This window comes from Danio rerio, chromosome 23 (assembly GCF_052040795.2).
Source record: "Danio rerio strain M-AB ecotype USA chromosome 23, GRCz13ab, whole genome shotgun sequence".
Lineage (NCBI taxonomy): Eukaryota > Metazoa > Chordata > Actinopteri > Cypriniformes > Danionidae > Danio > Danio rerio.
This window is the reverse complement of record NC_141043.1, coordinates 14,180,656-14,203,830: the sequence shown is the minus strand read 5'-3', so window position 1 is coordinate 14,203,830 and position 23,175 is coordinate 14,180,656. Positions and strand designations below refer to the sequence as shown.

The 23,175-nt window shown below is 34.4% G+C and overlaps 1 long non-coding RNA gene across 1 annotated transcript; it reads right to left on the bottom strand.

The window, feature by feature from the left end:
• Positions 1 to 6,494: 6,494 nt before the first annotated feature.
• LOC147831242 (uncharacterized) lies at positions 6,495 to 22,875 on the bottom strand. The gene is made up of 4 exons (XR_015523278.1): positions 22,277 to 22,875; positions 21,083 to 21,347; positions 14,219 to 14,402; positions 6,495 to 7,687 (listed from the first exon to the last, which is right to left on the bottom strand). It is a non-coding gene; the product is annotated as an uncharacterized LOC147831242 (long non-coding RNA).
• Positions 22,876 to 23,175: the final 300 nt, after the last annotated feature.

The window sequence follows — 23,175 nt, the reverse complement described above, 5'->3', positions numbered from 1 at the left end:
TTGCAAGTGAAAATCTATGTCTCTGACTGAGGTTGCATTACTGCTTATTTTGACCTCTGCTGGCTGAGAACAGCTCATTTTCAACGTTCAATTCAGAATGTGATAAAACCAGATCCAGCCACAAAAATGCATCATTCTTTTTGTTTTAGACAACATTTCATGCACTGTTAAACATGTTAAAGCAAGTTGCAAGTGAAAATCTATGTCTCTGACTGAGTTTGCATTACTGCTTATTTTGACCTCTGCTGGCTCTAAAAAAGCTCATTTTCAACGTTCTATTCAGAATGTGATAAAACCAGATCCAGCCACTAAAAAGCATTTTCTTTTTGTTTTAGACAACAGTGCATGCACTGTTAAATATGTTTAAGAAAGGTGCAAGTGAAAATGTATGTCTCTGAATGAGTTTGCATTACTGCTAATTTTGACCTCTGCTGGCTGAGAACAGCTCATTTTCAACGTTCAATTCAGAATGTGATAAAACCAGATCCAGCCACAAAAATACATCATTCTTGTTGTTTTAGACAACATTTCATGCACTGTTAAACATGTTAAACCAAGTTGCAAGTGAAAATCTATGTCTCTGACTGAGGTTGCATTACTGCTTATTTTGACCTCTGCTGGCTCTGAAAAGCTCATTTTCAACGTCCAATGCAGAATGTGATAAAACCAGATCCAGCTACTAAAATGCATCATTCTTTTTGTTGTAGACAACATTTCATGCACTGTTAAACATGTTAAAGCAACTTGCAAGTGAAAATCTATGTCTCTGACTGAGTTTGCATTACTGCTTATTTTGACCTCTGCTGGCTCTGAAAAGCTCATTTTCAACGTTCAATTCAGAATGTGATAAAACCAGATGCAGCCACTAAAAAGGATTTTCTTTTTGTTTTAGACAACATTTCATGCACTGTTAAATATGTTTAAGAAAGTTGCAAGTGAAAATCTATGTCTATGACTGAGTTTGCATTACCGCTTATTTTGACCTCTGCTGGCTGAGTAAAGCTCATTTTCAACGTCCAATGCAGAATGTGATAAAACCAGATCCAGCTACTAAAATACATCATTCTTTTTGTTTTAGACAACATTTCATGCACTGTTAAACATGTTAAAGCAAATTGCAAGTGAAAATCTATGTCTATGACTGAGGTTGCATTACTGCTTATTTTGACCTCTGCTGGCTCTGAAAAGCTCATTTTCAACGTTCAATTCAGAATGTGATAAAACCAGATCCAGCCACTAAAATGCATCATTCTTTTTGTTTTAGACAACATTTCATGCACTGTTAAACATGTTAAAGCAAGTTGCAAGTGAAAATCTTTGTCTATGTCTGAGTTTGCATTACTGCTTATTTTGACCTCTGCTGGCTCTGAAAAGCTCATTTTCAACGTTCAATTCAGAATGTGATAAAACCAGATCCAGCCACTAAAAAGCATTTTCTTTTTGCTTTGGACAACATTTCATGCACTGTTGAATATGTTTAAGAAAGTTGCAAGTGGAAATCTATGTCTCTGACTGAGTTTGCATTACTGCTTATTTTGACCTCTGCTGGCTGAGCAAAAGCTCATTTTCAACGTCCAATGCAGAATGTGATAAAACCAGATCCAGCTACTAAAATACATCATTCTTTTTGTTTTAGACAACATTTCATGCACTGTTAAACATGTTAAAGCAAGTTGCAAGTGAAAATCTATGTCTATGACTGAGTTTGCATTACTGCTTATTTTGACCTCTGCTGGCTCTGAAAAGCTCATTTTCAACGTTCAATTCAGAATGTGATAAAACCAGATCCAGCCACTAAAAAGCATTTTCTTTTTGTTTTAGACAACATTTCATGCACTGTTAAATATGTTTAAGAAAGGTGCAAGTGAAAATCTATGTCTCTGACTGAGTTTGCATTACTGCTTATTTTGACCTCTGCTGGCTGAGAACAGCTCATTTTCAACGTTCAATTCAGAATGTGATAAAACCAGATCCAGCCACTAAAATGCATCATTCTTTTTGTTTTAGACAACATTTCATGCACTGTTAAATATGTTTAAGAAATTTGCAAGTGAAAATCTATGTCTCTGACTGAGTTTGCATTACTGCTTATTTTGACCTCTGCTGGCTCTGAAAAGCTCATTTTCAACGTTCAATTCAGAATGTGATAAAACCAGATGCAGCCACTAAAAAGCATTTTCTTTTTGTTTTAGACAACATTTCATAAACTGTTAAATATGTTTAAGAAAATTGCAAGTGAAAATCTATGTCTATGACTGAGTTTGCATTACTGCTTATTTTGACCTCTGCTGGCTGAGTAAAGCTAATTTTCAACGTCCAATGCAGAATGTGATAAAACCAGATCCAGCTACTAAAATACATCATTCTTTTTGTTTTAGACAACATTTTATGCACTGTTAAACATGTTAAAGCAAGTTGCAAGTGAAAATCTTTGTCTATGACTGAGTTTGCATTACTGCTTATTTTGACCTCTGCTGGCTGAGAACAGCTCATTTTAAAAAACAATTCAGAATGTGATAAAACCAGATCCAGCCACAAAAATGCATCATTCTTTTTGTTTTAGACAACATTTCATGCACTGTTAAACATGTTAAAGCAAGTTGCAAGTGAAAATCTATGTCTCTGACTGAGTTTGCATTACTGCTTATTTTGACCTCTGCTGGATCTGAAAAGCTCATTTTCAACGTTCAATTCAGAATGTGATAAAACCAGATCCAGCCACTAAAAAGCATTTTCTTTTTGTTTTAGACAACATTTCATGCACTGTTAAATATGTTTAAGAAAGGTGCAAGTGAAAATCTATGTCTCTGACTGAGTTTGCATTACTGCTTATTTTGACCTCTGCTGGCTGAGAACAGCTCATTTTCAATGTTCAATTCAGAATGTGATAAAACCAGATCCAGCCACTAAAATGCATCATTCTTTTTGTTTTAGACAACATTTCATGCACTGTTAAATATGTTTAAGAAATTTGCAAGTGAAAATCTATGTCTCTGACTGAGTTTGCATTACTGCTTATTTTGACCTCTGCTGGCTCTGAAAAGCTCATTTTCAACGTTCAATTCAGAATGTGATAAAACACATTCAAAAAGAAAATGCTTTTTAGTGGCTGCATCTGCAGCCACTAAAAAGCATTTTCTTTTTGTTTTAGACAACATTTCATGCACTGTTAAATATGTTTAAGAAAGTTGCAAGTGAAAATCTATGTCTATGACTGAGTTTGCATTACTGCTTATTTTGACCTCTGCTGGCTGAGTAAAGCTAATTTTCAACGTCCAATGCAGAATGTGATAAAACCAGATCCAGCTACTAAAATACATCATTCTTTTTGTTTTAGACAACATTTCATGCACTGTTAAACATGTTAAAGCAAGTTGCAAGTGAAAATCTATGTCTCTGACTGAGTTTGCATTACTGCTTATTTTGACCTCTGCTGGCTCTGAAAAGCTCATTTTCAACGTTCAATTCAGAATGTAATAAAACCAGATCCAGCCACTGAAATGCATCATTCTTTTTGTTTTAGACAACATTTCATGCACTGTTAAACATGTTAAAGCAAGTTGCAAGTGAAAATCTTTGTCTATGACTGAGTTTGCATTACTGCTTATTTTGACCTCTGCTGGCTCTGAAAAGCTCATTTTCAACGTTCAATTCAGAATGTGATAAAACCAGATCCAGCCACTAAAAAGCATTTTCTTTTTGTTTTAGACAACATTTCATGCACTGTTAAATATGTTTAAGAAAGTTGAAAGTGAAAATCTATGTCTCTGACTGAGTTTGCATTACTGCTTATTTTGACCTCTGCTGGCTGAGAACAGCTCATTTTCAACGTTCAATTCAGAATGTGATAAAACCAGATCCAGCCACAAAAATGCATCATACTTTTTGTTTTAGACAACATTTCATGCACGGTTAAACATGTCAAAGCAAGTTGCAAGTGAAATTCTATGTCTCTGACTGAGTTTGCATTACTGCTTATTTTGACCTCTGCTGGCTCTGAAAAGCTCATTTTCAACGTTCAATTCAGAATGTGATAAAACCAGATCCAGCTACTAAAATGCATCATTCTTTTTGTTTTAGACAACATTTCATGCACTGTTAAACATGTTAAAGCAAGTTGCAAGTGAAAATCTATGTCTCTGACTGAGTTTGCATTACTGCTTATTTTGACCTCTGCTGGCTGAAAACAGCTCATTTTCAACATTCAATTTAGAATGTGATAAAACCAGATCCAGCTACTAAAATGCATCAAACTTTTTGTTTTAGACAACATTTCATGCACTGTTAAACATGTTAAAGCAAGTTGCAAGTGAAAATCTATGTCTATGACTGAGTTTGCATTACTGCTTATTTTGACCTCTGCTGGCTCTGAAAAGCTCATTTTCAACGTTCAATTCAGAATGTGATAAAACCAGATCCAGCCACTAAAAGGCATTTTCTTTTTGTTTTAGACAACAATTCATGCACTGTTAAATATGTTTAAGAAAGTTGCAAGTGAAAATCTATGTCTGACTGAGTTTGCATTACTGCTTATTTTGACCTCTGCTGGCTCTGAAAAGCTCATTTTCAACGTTCAATTCAGAATGTGATAAAACCAGATCCAGCTACTAAAATGCATCATTCTTTTTGTTTTAGACAATATTTCATGCATTGTTAAACATGTTAAAGCAAGTTGCAAGTGAAAATCTATGTCTATGACTGAGTTTGCATTACTGCTTATTTTGACCTCTGCTGGCTCTGAAAAGCTCATTTTCAACGTTCAATTCAGAATGTGATAAAACCATATCCAGCCACTAAAAGGCATTTTCTTTTTGTTTTAGACAACAATTCATGCACTGTTAAATATGTTTAAGAAAGTTGCAAGTGAAAATCTATGTCTATGACTGAGTTTGCATTACTGCTTATTTTGACCTCTGCTGGCTCTGAAAAGCTCATTTTCAACGTTCAATTCAGAATGTGATAAAACCAGATCCAGCTACTAAAATGCATCAAACTTTTTGTTTTAGACAACATTTCATGCACTGTTAAACATGTTAAAGCAAGTTGCAAGTGAAAATCTATGTATATGACTGAGTTTGCATTACTGCTTATTTTGACCTCTGCTGGCTCTGAAAAGCTCATTTTCAACGTTCAATTCAGAATGTGATAAAACCAGATCCAGCTACTAAAATGCATCAAACTTTTTGTTTTAGACAACATTTCATGCACTGTTAAACATGTTAAAGCAAGTTGCAAGTGAAAATCTATGTCTATGACTGAGTTTGCATTACTGCTTATTTTGACCTCTGCTGGCTCTGAAAAGCTCATTTTCAACGTTCAATTCAGAATGTGATAAAACCAGATCCAGCTACTAAAATGCATCATTCTTTTTGTTTTAGACAATATTTCATGCATTGTTAAACATGTTAAAGCAAGTTGCAAGTGAAAATCTATGTCTATGACTGAGTTTGCATTACTGCTTATTTTGACCTCTGCTGGCTCTGAAAAGCTCATTTTCAACGTTCAATTCCGAATGTGATAAAACCAGATACAGCTACTAAAATGCATCATTCTTTTTGTTTTAGACAATATTTCATGCATTGTTAAACATGTTAAAGCAAGTTGCAAGTGAAAATCTATGTCTATGACTGAGTTTGCATTACTGCTTATTTTGACCTCTGCTGGCTCTGAAAAGCTCATTTTCAACGTTCAATTCAGAATGTGATAAAACCAGATCCAGCTACTAAAATGCATCATTCTTTTTGTTTTAGACAACATTTCATGCACTGTTAAACATGTTAAAGCAAGTTGCAAGTGAAAATCTATGTCTCTGACTTAGTTTGCATTAATGCTTATTTTGACCTCTGCTGGCTGAGAACAGCTCATTTTCAACGTTCAATTCAGAATGTGATAAAACCAGATCCAGCCACAAAAATGCATCATTCTTTTTGTTTTAGACAACAATTCATGCAATGTTAAATATGTTTAAGAAAGTTGCAAGTGAAAATCTATGTCTCTGACTGAGTTTTTGCATTACTGCTTATTTTGACCTCTGCTGGCTGAGAACAGCTCATTTTCAACGTTCAATTCAGAATGTGATAAAACCAGATCCAGCCACAAAAATGCATCATTCTTTTTGTTTTAGACAACATTTCATGCACTGTTAAACATGTTAAAGCAAGTTGCAAGTGAAAATCTATGTCTCTGACTGAGGTTGCATTACTGCTTATTTTGACCTCTGCTGGCTGAGAACAGCTCATTTTCAACGTTCAATTCAGAATGTGATAAAACCAGATCCAGCCACAAAAATGCATCATTCTTTTTGTTTTAGACAACATTTCATGCACTGTTAAACATGTTAAAGCAAGTTGCAAGTGAAAATCTATGTCTCTGACTGAGTTTGCATTACTGCTTATTTTGACCTCTGCTGGCTCTAAAAAAGCTCATTTTCAACGTTCTATTCAGAATGTGATAAAACCAGATCCAGCCACTAAAAAGCATTTTCTTTTTGTTTTAGACAACAGTGCATGCACTGTTAAATATGTTTAAGAAAGGTGCAAGTGAAAATGTATGTCTCTGAATGAGTTTGCATTACTGCTAATTTTGACCTCTGCTGGCTGAGAACAGCTCATTTTCAACGTTCAATTCAGAATGTGATAAAACCAGATCCAGCCACAAAAATACATCATTCTTGTTGTTTTAGACAACATTTCATGCACTGTTAAACATGTTAAACCAAGTTGCAAGTGAAAATCTATGTCTCTGACTGAGGTTGCATTACTGCTTATTTTGACCTCTGCTGGCTCTGAAAAGCTCATTTTCAACGTCCAATGCAGAATGTGATAAAACCAGATCCAGCTACTAAAATGCATCATTCTTTTTGTTGTAGACAACATTTCATGCACTGTTAAACATGTTAAAGCAACTTGCAAGTGAAAATCTATGTCTCTGACTGAGTTTGCATTACTGCTTATTTTGACCTCTGCTGGCTCTGAAAAGCTCATTTTCAACGTTCAATTCAGAATGTGATAAAACCAGATGCAGCCACTAAAAAGGATTTTCTTTTTGTTTTAGACAACATTTCATGCACTGTTAAATATGTTTAAGAAAGTTGCAAGTGAAAATCTATGTCTATGACTGAGTTTGCATTACCGCTTATTTTGACCTCTGCTGGCTGAGTAAAGCTCATTTTCAACGTCCAATGCAGAATGTGATAAAACCAGATCCAGCTACTAAAATACATCATTCTTTTTGTTTTAGACAACATTTCATGCACTGTTAAACATGTTAAAGCAAATTGCAAGTGAAAATCTATGTCTATGACTGAGGTTGCATTACTGCTTATTTTGACCTCTGCTGGCTCTGAAAAGCTCATTTTCAACGTTCAATTCAGAATGTGATAAAACCAGATCCAGCCACTAAAATGCATCATTCTTTTTGTTTTAGACAACATTTCATGCACTGTTAAACATGTTAAAGCAAGTTGCAAGTGAAAATCTTTGTCTATGTCTGAGTTTGCATTACTGCTTATTTTGACCTCTGCTGGCTCTGAAAAGCTCATTTTCAACGTTCAATTCAGAATGTGATAAAACCAGATCCAGCCACTAAAAAGCATTTTCTTTTTGCTTTGGACAACATTTCATGCACTGTTGAATATGTTTAAGAAAGTTGCAAGTGGAAATCTATGTCTCTGACTGAGTTTGCATTACTGCTTATTTTGACCTCTGCTGGCTGAGCAAAAGCTCATTTTCAACGTCCAATGCAGAATGTGATAAAACCAGATCCAGCTACTAAAATACATCATTCTTTTTGTTTTAGACAACATTTCATGCACTGTTAAACATGTTAAAGCAAGTTGCAAGTGAAAATCTATGTCTATGACTGAGTTTGCATTACTGCTTATTTTGACCTCTGCTGGCTCTGAAAAGCTCATTTTCAACGTTCAATTCAGAATGTGATAAAACCAGATCCAGCCACTAAAAAGCATTTTCTTTTTGTTTTAGACAACATTTCATGCACTGTTAAATATGTTTAAGAAAGGTGCAAGTGAAAATCTATGTCTCTGACTGAGTTTGCATTACTGCTTATTTTGACCTCTGCTGGCTGAGAACAGCTCATTTTCAACGTTCAATTCAGAATGTGATAAAACCAGATCCAGCCACTAAAATGCATCATTCTTTTTGTTTTAGACAACATTTCATGCACTGTTAAATATGTTTAAGAAATTTGCAAGTGAAAATCTATGTCTCTGACTGAGTTTGCATTACTGCTTATTTTGACCTCTGCTGGCTCTGAAAAGCTCATTTTCAACGTTCAATTCAGAATGTGATAAAACCAGATGCAGCCACTAAAAAGCATTTTCTTTTTGTTTTAGACAACATTTCATAAACTGTTAAATATGTTTAAGAAAATTGCAAGTGAAAATCTATGTCTATGACTGAGTTTGCATTACTTCTTATTTTGACCTCTGCTGGCTGAGTAAAGCTAATTTTCAACGTCCAATGCAGAATGTGATAAAACCAGATCCAGCTACTAAAATACATCATTCTTTTTGTTTTAGACAACATTTTATGCACTGTTAAACATGTTAAAGCAAGTTGCAAGTGAAAATCTTTGTCTATGACTGAGTTTGCATTACTGCTTATTTTGACCTCTGCTGGCTGAGAACAGCTCATTTTAAAAAACAATTCAGAATGTGATAAAACCAGATCCAGCCACAAAAATGCATCATTCTTTTTGTTTTAGACAACATTTCATGCACTGTTAAACATGTTAAAGCAAGTTGCAAGTGAAAATCTATGTCTCTGACTGAGTTTGCATTACTGCTTATTTTGACCTCTGCTGGATCTGAAAAGCTCATTTTCAACGTTCAATTCAGAATGTGATAAAACCAGATCCAGCCACTAAAAAGCATTTTCTTTTTGTTTTAGACAACATTTCATGCACTGTTAAATATGTTTAAGAAAGGTGCAAGTGAAAATCTATGTCTCTGACTGAGTTTGCATTACTGCTTATTTTGACCTCTGCTGGCTGAGAACAGCTCATTTTCAATGTTCAATTCAGAATGTGATAAAACCAGATCCAGCCACTAAAATGCATCATTCTTTTTGTTTTAGACAACATTTCATGCACTGTTAAATATGTTTAAGAAATTTGCAAGTGAAAATCTATGTCTCTGACTGAGTTTGCATTACTGCTTATTTTGACCTCTGCTGGCTCTGAAAAGCTCATTTTCAACGTTCAATTCAGAATGTGATAAAACACATTCAAAAAGAAAATGCTTTTTAGTGGCTGCATCTGCAGCCACTAAAAAGCATTTTCTTTTTGTTTTAGACAACATTTCATGCACTGTTAAATATGTTTAAGAAAGTTGCAAGTGAAAATCTATGTCTATGACTGAGTTTGCATTACTGCTTATTTTGACCTCTGCTGGCTGAGTAAAGCTAATTTTCAACGTCCAATGCAGAATGTGATAAAACCAGATCCAGCTACTAAAATACATCATTCTTTTTGTTTTAGACAACATTTCATGCACTGTTAAACATGTTAAAGCAAGTTGCAAGTGAAAATCTATGTCTCTGACTGAGTTTGCATTACTGCTTATTTTGACCTCTGCTGGCTCTGAAAAGCTCATTTTCAACGTTCAATTCAGAATGTAATAAAACCAGATCCAGCCACTGAAATGCATCATTCTTTTTGTTTTAGACAACATTTCATGCACTGTTAAACATGTTAAAGCAAGTTGCAAGTGAAAATCTTTGTCTATGACTGAGTTTGCATTACTGCTTATTTTGACCTCTGCTGGCTCTGAAAAGCTCATTTTCAACGTTCAATTCAGAATGTGATAAAACCAGATCCAGCCACTAAAAAGCATTTTCTTTTTGTTTTAGACAACATTTCATGCACTGTTAAATATGTTTAAGAAAGTTGAAAGTGAAAATCTATGTCTCTGACTGAGTTTGCATTACTGCTTATTTTGACCTCTGCTGGCTGAGAACAGCTCATTTTCAACGTTCAATTCAGAATGTGATAAAACCAGATCCAGCCACAAAAATGCATCATACTTTTTGTTTTAGACAACATTTCATGCACGGTTAAACATGTCAAAGCAAGTTGCAAGTGAAATTCTATGTCTCTGACTGAGTTTGCATTACTGCTTATTTTGACCTCTGCTGGCTCTGAAAAGCTCATTTTCAACGTTCAATTCAGAATGTGATAAAACCAGATCCAGCTACTAAAATGCATCATTCTTTTTGTTTTAGACAACATTTCATGCACTGTTAAACATGTTAAAGCAAGTTGCAAGTGAAAATCTATGTCTCTGACTGAGTTTGCATTACTGCTTATTTTGACCTCTGCTGGCTGAAAACAGCTCATTTTCAACATTCAATTTAGAATGTGATAAAACCAGATCCAGCTACTAAAATGCATCAAACTTTTTGTTTTAGACAACATTTCATGCACTGTTAAACATGTTAAAGCAAGTTGCAAGTGAAAATCTATGTCTATGACTGAGTTTGCATTACTGCTTATTTTGACCTCTGCTGGCTCTGAAAAGCTCATTTTCAACGTTCAATTCAGAATGTGATAAAACCAGATCCAGCCACTAAAAGGCATTTTCTTTTTGTTTTAGACAACAATTCATGCACTGTTAAATATGTTTAAGAAAGTTGCAAGTGAAAATCTATGTCTGACTGAGTTTGCATTACTGCTTATTTTGACCTCTGCTGGCTCTGAAAAGCTCATTTTCAACGTTCAATTCAGAATGTGATAAAACCAGATCCAGCTACTAAAATGCATCATTCTTTTTGTTTTAGACAATATTTCATGCATTGTTAAACATGTTAAAGCAAGTTGCAAGTGAAAATCTATGTCTATGACTGAGTTTGCATTACTGCTTATTTTGACCTCTGCTGGCTCTGAAAAGCTCATTTTCAACGTTCAATTCAGAATGTGATAAAACCATATCCAGCCACTAAAAGGCATTTTCTTTTTGTTTTAGACAACAATTCATGCACTGTTAAATATGTTTAAGAAAGTTGCAAGTGAAAATCTATGTCTATGACTGAGTTTGCATTACTGCTTATTTTGACCTCTGCTGGCTCTGAAAAGCTCATTTTCAACGTTCAATTCAGAATGTGATAAAACCAGATCCAGCTACTAAAATGCATCAAACTTTTTGTTTTAGACAACATTTCATGCACTGTTAAACATGTTAAAGCAAGTTGCAAGTGAAAATCTATGTATATGACTGAGTTTGCATTACTGCTTATTTTGACCTCTGCTGGCTCTGAAAAGCTCATTTTCAACGTTCAATTCAGAATGTGATAAAACCAGATCCAGCTACTAAAATGCATCAAACTTTTTGTTTTAGACAACATTTCATGCACTGTTAAACATGTTAAAGCAAGTTGCAAGTGAAAATCTATGTCTATGACTGAGTTTGCATTACTGCTTATTTTGACCTCTGCTGGCTCTGAAAAGCTCATTTTCAACGTTCAATTCAGAATGTGATAAAACCAGATCCAGCTACTAAAATGCATCATTCTTTTTGTTTTAGACAATATTTCATGCATTGTTAAACATGTTAAAGCAAGTTGCAAGTGAAAATCTATGTCTATGACTGAGTTTGCATTACTGCTTATTTTGACCTCTGCTGGCTCTGAAAAGCTCATTTTCAACGTTCAATTCCGAATGTGATAAAACCAGATACAGCTACTAAAATGCATCATTCTTTTTGTTTTAGACAATATTTCATGCATTGTTAAACATGTTAAAGCAAGTTGCAAGTGAAAATCTATGTCTATGACTGAGTTTGCATTACTGCTTATTTTGACCTCTGCTGGCTCTGAAAAGCTCATTTTCAACGTTCAATTCAGAATGTGATAAAACCAGATCCAGCTACTAAAATGCATCATTCTTTTTGTTTTAGACAACATTTCATGCACTGTTAAACATGTTAAAGCAAGTTGCAAGTGAAAATCTATGTCTCTGACTGAGTTTGCATTACTGCTTATTTTGACCTCTGCTGGCTGAGAACAGCTCATTTTCAACATTCAATTTAGAATGTGATAAAACCAGATCCACCTACTAAAATGCATCAAACTTTTTGTTTTAGACAACATTTCATGCACTGTTAAACATGTTAAAGCAAGTTGCAAGTGAAAATCTATGTATATGACTGAGTTTGCATTACTGCTTATTTTGACCTCTGCTGGCTCTGAAAAGCTCATTTTCAACGTTCAATTCAGAATGTGATAAAACCATATCCAGCCACTAAAAGGCATTTTCTTTTTGTTTTAGACAACAATTCATGCACTGTTAAATATGTTTAAGAAAGTTGCAAGTGAAAATCTATGTCTATGACTGAGTTTGCATTACTGCTTATTTTGACCTCTGCTGGCTCTGAAAAGCTCATTTTCAACGTTCAATTCAGAATGTGATAAAACCAGATCCAGCTACTAAAATGCATCAAACTTTTTGTTTTAGACAACATTTCATGCACTCTTAAACATGTTAAAGCAAGTTGCAAGTGAAAATCTATGTATATGACTGAGTTTGCATTACTGCTTATTTTGACCTCTGCTGGCTCTGAAAAGCTCATTTTCAACGTTCAATTCAGAATGTGATAAAACCAGATCCAGCTACTAAAATGCATCAAACTTTTTGTTTTAGACAACATTTCATGCACTGTTAAACATGTTAAAGCAAGTTGCAAGTGAAAATCTATGTCTATGACTGAGTTTGCATTACTGCTTATTTTGACCTCTGCTGGCTCTGAAAAGCTCATTTTCAACGTTCAATTCCGAATGTGATAAAACCGAATCCAGCTACTAAAATGCATCATTCTTTTTGTTTTAGACAATATTTCATGCATTGTTAAACATGTTAAAGCAAGTTGCAAGTGAAAATCTATGTCTATGACTGAGTTTGCATTACTGCTTATTTTGACCTCTGCTGGCTCTGAAAAGCTCATTTTCAACGTTCAATTCAGAATGTGATAAAACCAGATCCAGCTACTAAAATGCATCAAACTTTTTGTTTTAGACAACATTTCATGCACTGTTAAACATGTTAAAGCAAGTTGCAAGTGAAAATCTATGTCTCTGACTGAGTTTGCATTACTGCTTATTTTGACCTCTGCTGGCTCTGAAAAGCTCATTTTCAACGTTCAATTTAGAATGTGATAAAACCAGATCCAGCTACTAAAATGCATCAAACTTTTTGTTTTAGACAACATTTCATGCACTGTTAAACATGTTAAAGCAAGTTGCAAGTGAAAATCTATGTCTATGACTGAGTTTGCATTACTGCTTATTTTGACCTCTGCTGGCTCTGAAAAGCTCATTTTCAACGTTCAATGCAGAATGTGATAAAACCAGATCCAGCTACTAAAATACATTATTCTTTTTGTTTTAGACAACATTTCATGCACTGTTAAACATGTTAAAGCAAGTTGCAAGTGAAAATCTATGTCTATGACTGAGTTTGCATTACTGCTTATTTTGACCTCTGCTGGCTCTGAAAAGCTCATTTTCAACGTTCAATTCAGAATGTGATAAAACCAGATCCAGCCACTAAAAAGCATTTTCTTTTTGTTTTAGACAACATTTCATGCACTGTTAAATATGTTTAAGAAAGGTGCAAGTGAAAATCTATGTCTCTGACTGAGTTTGCATTACTGCTTATTTTGACCTCTGCTGGCTGAGAACAGCTCATTTTCAACGTTCAATTCAGAATGTGATAAAACCAGATCCAGCCACTAAAATGCATCATTCTTTTTGTTTTAGACAACATTTCATGCACTGTTAAATATGTTTAAGAAATTTGCAAGTGAAAATCTATGTCTCTGACTGATTTTGCATTACTGCTTATTTTGACCTCTGCTGGCTCTGAAAAGCTCATTTTCAACGTTCAATTCAGAATGTGATAAAACCAGATGCAGCCACTAAAAAGCATTTTCTTTTTGTTTTAGACAACATTTCATAAACTGTTAAATATGTTTAAGAAAATTGCAAGTGAAAATCTATGTCTATGACTGAGTTTGCATTACTGCTTATTTTGACCTCTGCTGGCTGAGTAAAGCTAATTTTCAACGTCCAATGCAGAATGTGATAAAACCAGATCCAGCTACTAAAATACATCATTCTTTTTGTTTTAGACAACATTTTATGCACTGTTAAACATGTTAAAGCAAGTTGCAAGTGAAAATCTTTGTCTATGACTGAGTTTGCATTACTGCTTATTTTGACCTCTGCTGGCTGAGAACAGCTCATTTTAAAAAACAATTCAGAATGTGATAAAACCAGATCCAGCCACAAAAATGCATCATTCTTTTTGTTTTAGACAACATTTCATGCACTGTTAAACATGTTAAAGCAAGTTGCAAGTGAAAATCTATGTCTCTGACTGAGTTTGCATTACTGCTTATTTTGACCTCTGCTGGATCTGAAAAGCTCATTTTCAACGTTCAATTCAGAATGTGATAAAACCAGATCCAGCCACTAAAAAGCATTTTCTTTTTGTTTTAGACAACATTTCATGCACTGTTAAATATGTTTAAGAAAGGTGCAAGTGAAAATCTATGTCTCTGACTGAGTTTGCATTACTGCTTATTTTGACCTCTGCTGGCTGAGAACAGCTCATTTTCAATGTTCAATTCAGAATGTGATAAAACCAGATCCAGCCACTAAAATGCATCATTCTTTTTGTTTTAGACAACATTTCATGCACTGTTAAATATGTTTAAGAAATTTGCAAGTGAAAATCTATGTCTCTGACTGAGTTTGCATTACTGCTTATTTTGACCTCTGCTGGCTCTGAAAAGCTCATTTTCAACGTTCAATTCAGAATGTAATAAAACCAGATCCAGCCACTGAAATGCATCATTCTTTTTGTTTTAGACAACATTTCATGCACTGTTAAACATGTTAAAGCAAGTTGCAAGTGAAAATCTTTGTCTATGACTGAGTTTGCATTACTGCTTATTTTGACCTCTGCTGGCTCTGAAAAGCTCATTTTCAACGTTCTATTCAGAATGTGATAAAACCAGATCCAGCCACTAAAAAGCATTTTCTTTTTGTTTTAGACAACATTTCATGCACTGTTAAATATGTTTAAGAAAGTTGAAAGTGAAAATCTATGTCTCTGACTGAGTTTGCATTACTGCTTATTTTGACCTCTGCTGGCTGAGAACAGCTCATTTTCAACGTTCAATTCAGAATGTGATAAAACCAGATCCAGCCACAAAAATGCATCATACTTTTTGTTTTAGACAACATTTCATGCACGGTTAAACATGTCAAAGCAAGTTGCAAGTGAAATTCTATGTCTCTGACTGAGTTTGCATTACTGCTTATTTTGACCTCTGCTGGCTCTGAAAAGCTCATTTTCAACGTTCAATTCAGAATGTGATAAAACCAGATCCAGCTACTAAAATGCATCATTCTTTTTGTTTTAGACAACATTTCATGCACTGTTAAACATGTTAAAGCAAGTTGCAAGTGAAAATCTATGTCTCTGACTGAGTTTGCATTACTGCTTATTTTGACCTCTGCTGGCTGAGAACAGCTCATTTTCAACATTCAATTTAGAATGTGATAAAACCAGATCCAGCTACTAAAATGCATCAAACTTTTTGTTTTAGACAACATTTCATGCACTGTTAAACATGTTAAAGCAAGTTGCAAGTGAAAATCTATGTCTATGACTGAGTTTGCATTACTGCTTATTTTGACCTCTGCTGGCTCTGAAAAGCTCATTTTCAACGTTCAATTCAGAATGTGATAAAACCAGATCCAGCCACTAAAAGGCATTTTCTTTTTGTTTTAGACAACAATTCATGCACTGTTAAATATGTTTAAGAAAGTTGCAAGTGAAAATCTATGTCTGACTGAGTTTGCATTACTGCTTATTTTGACCTCTGCTGGCTCTGAAAAGCTCATTTTCAACGTTCAATTCAGAATGTGATAAAACCAGATCCAGCTACTAAAATGCATCAAACTTTTTGTTTTAGACAACATTTCATGCACTCTTAAACATGTTAAAGCAAGTTGCAAGTGAAAATCTATGTCTCTGACTGAGTTTGCATTACTGCTTATTTTGACCTCTGCTGGCTGAGAACAGCTCATTTTCAATGTTCAATTCAGAATGTGATAAAACCAGATCCAGCCACTAAAATGCATCATTCTTTTTGTTTTAGACAACATTTCATGCACTGTTAAATATGTTTAAGAAATTTGCAAGTGAAAATCTATGTCTCTGACTGAGTTTGCATTACTGCTTATTTTGACCTCTGCTGGCTCTGAAAAGCTCATTTTCAACGTTCAATTCAGAATGTAATAAAACCAGATCCAGCCACTGAAATGCATCATTCTTTTTGTTTTAGACAACATTTCATGCACTGTTAAACATGTTAAAGCAAGTTGCAAGTGAAAATCTATGTCTCTGACTGAGTTTGCATTACTGCTTATTTTGACCTCTGCTGGCTGAGAACAGCTCATTTTCAACATTCAATTTAGAATGTGATAAAACCAGATCCAGCTACTAAAATGCATCAAACTTTTTGTTTTAGACAACATTTCATGCACTGTTAAACATGTTAAAGCAAGTTGCAAGTGAAAATCTATGTCTATGACTGAGTTTGCATTACTGCTTATTTTGACCTCTGCTGGCTCTGAAAAGCTCATTTTCAACGTTCAATTCAGAATGTGATAAAACCAGATCCAGCCACTAAAAGGCATTTTCTTTTTGTTTTAGACAACAATTCATGCACTGTTAAATATGTTTAAGAAAGTTGCAAGTGAAAATCTATGTCTGACTGAGTTTGCATTACTGCTTATTTTGACCTCTGCTGGCTCTGAAAAGCTCATTTTCAACGTTCAATTCAGAATGTGATAAAACCAGATCCAGCTACTAAAATGCATCATTCTTTTTGTTTTAGACAATATTTCATGCATTGTTAAACATGTTAAAGCAAGTTGCAAGTGAAAATCTATGTCTATGACTGAGTTTGCATTACTGCTTATTTTGACCTCTGCTGGCTCTGAAAAGCTCATTTTCAACGTTCAATTCAGAATGTGATAAAACCAGATCCAGCTACTAAAATGCATCATTCTTTTTGTTTTAGACAACATTTCATGCACTGTTAAACATGTTAAAGCAAGTTGCAAGTGAAAATCTATGTCTCTGACTGAGTTTGCATTACTGCTTATTTTGACCTCTGCTGGCTGAGAACAGCTCATTTTCAACATTCAATTTAGAATGTGATAAAACCAGATCCACCTACTAAAATGCATCAAACTTTTTGTTTTAGACAACATTTCATGCACTGTTAAACATGTTAAAGCAAGTTGCAAGTGAAAATCTATGTATATGACTGAGTTTGCATTACTGCTTATTTTGACCTCTGCTGGCTCTGAAAAGCTCATTTTCAACGTTCAATTCAGAATGTGATAAAACCATATCCAGCCACTAAAAGGCATTTTCTTTTTGTTTTAGACAACAATTCATGCACTGTTAAATATGTTTAAGAAAGTTGCAAGTGAAAATCTATGTCTATGACTGAGTTTGCATTACTGCTTATTTTGACCTCTGCTGGCTCTGAAAAGCTCATTTTCAACGTTCAATTCAGAATGTGATAAAACCAGATCCAGCTACTAAAATGCATCAAACTTTTTGTTTTAGACAACATTTCATGCACTGTTAAACATGTTAAAGCAAGTTGCAAGTGAAAATCTATGTATATGACTGAGTTTGCATTACTGCTTATTTTGACCTCTGCTGGCTCTGAAAAGCTCATTTTCAACGTTCAATTCAGAATGTGATAAAACCAGATCCAGCTACTAAAATGCATCAAACTTTTTGTTTTAGACAACATTTCATGCACTGTTAAACATGTTAAAGCAAGTTGCAAGTGAAAATCTATGTCTATGACTGAGTTTGCATTACTGCTTATTTTGACCTCTGCTGGCTCTGAAAAGCTCATTTTCAACGTTCAATTCCGAATGTGATAAAACCAGATACAGCTACTAAAATGCATCATTCTTTTTGTTTTAGACAATATTTCATGCATTGTTAAACATGTTAAAGCAAGTTGCAAGTGAAAATCTATGTCTATGACTGAGTTTGCATTACTGCTTATTTTGACCTCTGCTGGCTCTGAAAAGCTCATTTTCAACGTTCAATTCAGAATGTGATAAAACCAGATCCAGCCACTAAAAAGCATTTTCTTTTTGTTTTAGACAACATTTCATGCACTGTTAAACATGTTAAAGCAAGTTGCAAGTGAAAATCTATGTCTCTGACTGAGTTTGCATTACTGCTTATTTTGACCTCTGCTGGCTGAGAACAACTCATTTTCAACGTTCAATTCAGAATGTGATAAAACCAGATCCAGCCACAAAAAAGCATCATTCTTTTTGTTTTAGACAACATTTCATGCACTGTTAAACATGTTAAAGCAAGTTGCAAGTGGAAATCTATGTCTATGACTGAGTTTGCATTACTGCTTATTCTGACCTCTGCTGGCTCTGAAAAGCTCATTTGCATCGTTCAATTCAGAATGTTATAAAACCAGATCCAGCTACTAAAATGCATCATTCTTTTTGTTTTAGACAACATTTCATGCATTGTTAAACATGTTAAAGCAAGTTGCAAGTGAAAATCTATGTATATGACTGAGTTTGCATTACTGCTTATTTTGACCTCTGCTGGCTCTGAAAAGCTCATTTTCAACGTTCAATTCAGAATGTGATAAAACCAGATCCAGCTACTAAAATGCATCATTCTTTTTGTTTTAGACAATATTTCATGCATTGTTAAACATGTTAAAGCAAGTTGCAAGTGAAAATCTATGTCTATGACTGAGTTTGCATTACTGCTTATTTTGACCTCTGCTGGCTCTGAAAAGCTCATTTTCAACGTTCAATTCAGAATGTGATAAAACCAGATCCAGCCACTAAAAAGCATTTTCTTTTTGTTTTAGACAACATTTCATGCATTGTTAAACATGTTAAAGCAAGTTGCAAGTGAAAATCTATGTCTCTGACTGAGTTTGCATTACTGCTTATTTTGACCTCTGCTGGCTCTGAAAAGCTCATTTTCAACGTTCAATTCCGAATGTGATAAAACCAGATACAGCTACTAAAATGCATCATTCTTTTTGTTTTAGACAATATTTCATGCATTGTTAAACATGTTAAAGCAAGTTGCAAGTGAAAATCTATGTCTATGACTGAGTTTGCATTACTGCTTATTTTGACCTCTGCTGGCTCTGAAAAGCTCATTTTCAACGTTCAATTCAGAATGTGATAAAACCAGATCCAGCCACTAAAAAGCATTTTCTTTTTGTTTTAGACAACATTTCATGCACTGTTAAACATGTTAAAGCAAGTTGCAAGTGAAAATCTATGTCTCTGACTGAGTTTGCATTACTGCTTATTTTGACCTCTGCTGGCTGAGAACAACTCATTTTCAACGTTCAATTCAGAATGTGATAAAACCAGATCCAGCCACAAAAAAGCATCATTCTTTTTGTTTTAGACAACATTTCATGCACTGTTAAACATGTTAAAGCAAGTTGCAAGTGGAAATCTATGTCTATGACTGAGTTTGCATTACTGCTTATTCTGACCTCTGCTGGCTCTGAAAAGCTCATTTGCATCGTTCAATTCAGAATGTTATAAAACCAGATCCAGCTACTAAAATGCATCATTCTTTTTGTTTTAGACAACATTTCATGCATTGTTAAACATGTTAAAGCAAGTTGCAAGTGAAAATCTATGTATATGACTGAGTTTGCATTACTGCTTATTTTGACCTCTGCTGGCTCTGAAAAGCTCATTTTCAACGTTCAATTCAGAATGTGATAAAACCAGATCCAGCTACTAAAATGCATCATTCTTTTTGTTTTAGACAATATTTCATGCATTGTTAAACATGTTAAAGCAAGTTGCAAGTGAAAATCTATGTCTATGACTGAGTTTGCATTACTGCTTATTTTGACCTCTGCTGGCTCTGAAAAACTCATTTTCAACGTTCAATTCAGAATGTGATAAAACCAGATCCAGCTACTTAAATGCATCAAACTTTTTGTTTTAGACAACATTTCATGCACTGTTAAACATGTTAAAGCAAGTTGCAAGTGAAAATCTATGTATATGACTGAGTTTGCATTACTGCTTATTTTGACCTCTGCTGGCTCTGAAAAGCTCATTTTCAACGTTCAATTCAGAATGTGATAAAACCAGATCCAGCTACTAAAATGCATCAAACTTTTTGTTTTAGACAACATTTCATGCACTGTTAAACATGTTAAAGCAAGTTGCAAGTGAAAATCTATGTCTATGACTGAGTTTGCATTACTGCTTATTTTGACCTCTGCTGGCTCTGAAAAGCTCATTTTCAACGTTCAATTCAGAATGTGATAAAACCAGATCCAGCCACTAAAAGGCATTTTCTTTTTGTTTTAGACAACAATTCATGCACTGTTAAATATGTTTAAGAAAGTTGCAAGTGAAAATCTATGTCTGACTGAGTTTGCATTACTGCTTATTTTGACCTCTGCTGGCTCTGAAAAGCTCATTTTCAACGTTCAATGCAGAATGTGATAAAACCAGATCCAGCTACTAAAATACATTATTCTTTTTGTTTTAGACAACATTTCATGCACTGTTAAACATGTTAAAGCAAGTTGCAAGTGAAAATCTATGTCTATGACTGAGTTTGCATTACTGCTTATTTTGACCTCTGCTGGCTCTGAAAAGCTCATTTTCAACGTTCAAATCAGAATGTGATAAAACCAGATCCAGCCACTAAAAAGCATTTTCTTTTTGTTTTAGACAACATTTCATGCACTGTTAAATATGTTTAAGAAAGGTGCAAGTGAAAATCTATGTCTCTGACTGAGTTTGCATTACTGCTTATTTTGACCTCTGCTGGCTGAGAACAGCTCATTTTCAACGTTCAATTCAGAATGTGATAAAACCAGATCCAGCCACTAAAATGCATCATTCTTTTGTTTTAGACAACATTTCATGCACTGTTAAATATGTTTAAGAAATTTGCAAGTGAAAATCTATGTCTCTGACTGAGTTTGCATTACTGCTTATTTTGACCTCTGCTGGCTCTGAAAAGCTCATTTTCAACGTTCAATTCAGAATGTGATAAAACCAGATGCAGCCACTAAAAAGCATTTTCTTTTTGTTTTAGACAACATTTCATAAACTGTTAAATATGTTTAAGAAAATTGCAAGTGAAAATCTATGTCTATGACTGAGTTTGCATTACTGCTTATTTTGACCTCTGCTGGCTGAGTAAAGCTAATTTTCAACGTCCAATGCAGAATGTGATAAAACCAGATCCAGCTACTAAAATACATCATTCTTTTTGTTTTAGACAACATTTTATGCACTGTTAAACATGTTAAAGCAAGTTGCAAGTGAAAATCTTTGTCTATGACTGAGTTTGCATTACTGCTTATTTTGACCTCTGCTGGCTGAGAACAGCTCATTTTAAAAAACAATTCAGAATGTGATAAAACCAGATCCAGCCACAAAAATGCATCATTCTTTTTGTTTTAGACAACAATTCATGCACTGTTAAACATGTTAAAGCAAGTTGCAAGTGAAAATCTATGTCTCTGACTGAGTTTGCATTACTGCTTATTTTGACCTCTGCTGGATCTGAAAAGCTCATTTTCAACGTTCAATTCAGAATGTGATAAAACCAGATCCAGCCACTAAAAAGCATTTTCTTTTTGTTTTAGACAACATTTCATGCACTGTTAAATATGTTTAAGAAAGGTGCAAGTGAAAATCTATGTCTCTGACTGAGTTTGCATTACTGCTTATTTTGACCTCTGCTGGCTGAGAACAGCTCATTTTCAATGTTCAATTCAGAATGTGATAAAACCAGATCCAGCCACTAAAATGCATCATTCTTTTTGTTTTAGACAACATTTCATGCACTGTTAAATATGTTTAAGAAATTTGCAAGTGAAAATCTATGTCTCTGACTGAGTTTGCATTACTGCTTATTTTGACCTCTGCTGGCTCTGAAAAGCTCATTTTCAACGTTCAATTCAGAATGTAATAAAACCAGATCCAGCCACTGAAATGCATCATTCTTTTTGTTTTAGACAACATTTCATGCACTGTTAAACATGTTAAAGCAAGTTGCAAGTGAAAATCTTTGTCTATGACTGAGTTTGCATTACTGCTTATTTTGACCTCTGCTGGCTCTGAAAAGCTCATTTTCAACGTTCAATTCAGAATGTGATAAAACCAGATCCAGCCACTAAAAAGCATTTTCTTTTTGTTTTAGACAACATTTCATGCACTGTTAAATATGTTTAAGAAAGTTGAAAGTGAAAATCTATGTCTCTGACTGAGTTTGCATTACTGCTTATTTTGACCTCTGCTGGCTGAGAACAGCTCATTTTCAACGTTCAATTCAGAATGTGATAAAACCAGATCCAGCCACAAAAATGCATCATACTTTTTGTTTTAGACAACATTTCATGCACGGTTAAACATGTCAAAGCAAGTTGCAAGTGAAATTCTATGTCTCTGACTGAGTTTGCATTACTGCTTATTTTGACCTCTGCTGGCTCTGAAAAGCTCATTTTCAACGTTCAATTCAGAATGTGATAAAACCAGATCCAGCTACTAAAATGCATCATTCTTTTTGTTTTAGACAACATTTCATGCACTGTTAAACATGTTAAAGCAAGTTGCAAGTGAAAATCTATGTCTCTGACTGAGTTTGCATTACTGCTTATTTTGACCTCTGCTGGCTGAGAACAGCTCATTTTCAACATTCAATTTAGAATGTGATAAAACCAGATCCAGCTACTAAAATGCATCAAACTTTTTGTTTTAGACAACATTTCATGCACTGTTAAACATGTTAAAGCAAGTTGCAAGTGAAAATCTATGTCTATGACTGAGTTTGCATTACTGCTTATTTTGACCTCTGCTGGCTCTGAAAAGCTCATTTTCAACGTTCAATTCAGAATGTGATAAAACCAGATCCAGCCACTAAAAGGCATTTTCTTTTTGTTTTAGACAACAATTCATGCACTGTTAAATATGTTTAAGAAAGTTGCAAGTGAAAATCTATGTCTGACTGAGTTTGCATTACTGCTTATTTTGACCTCTGCTGGCTCTGAAAAGCTCATTTTCAACGTTCAATTCA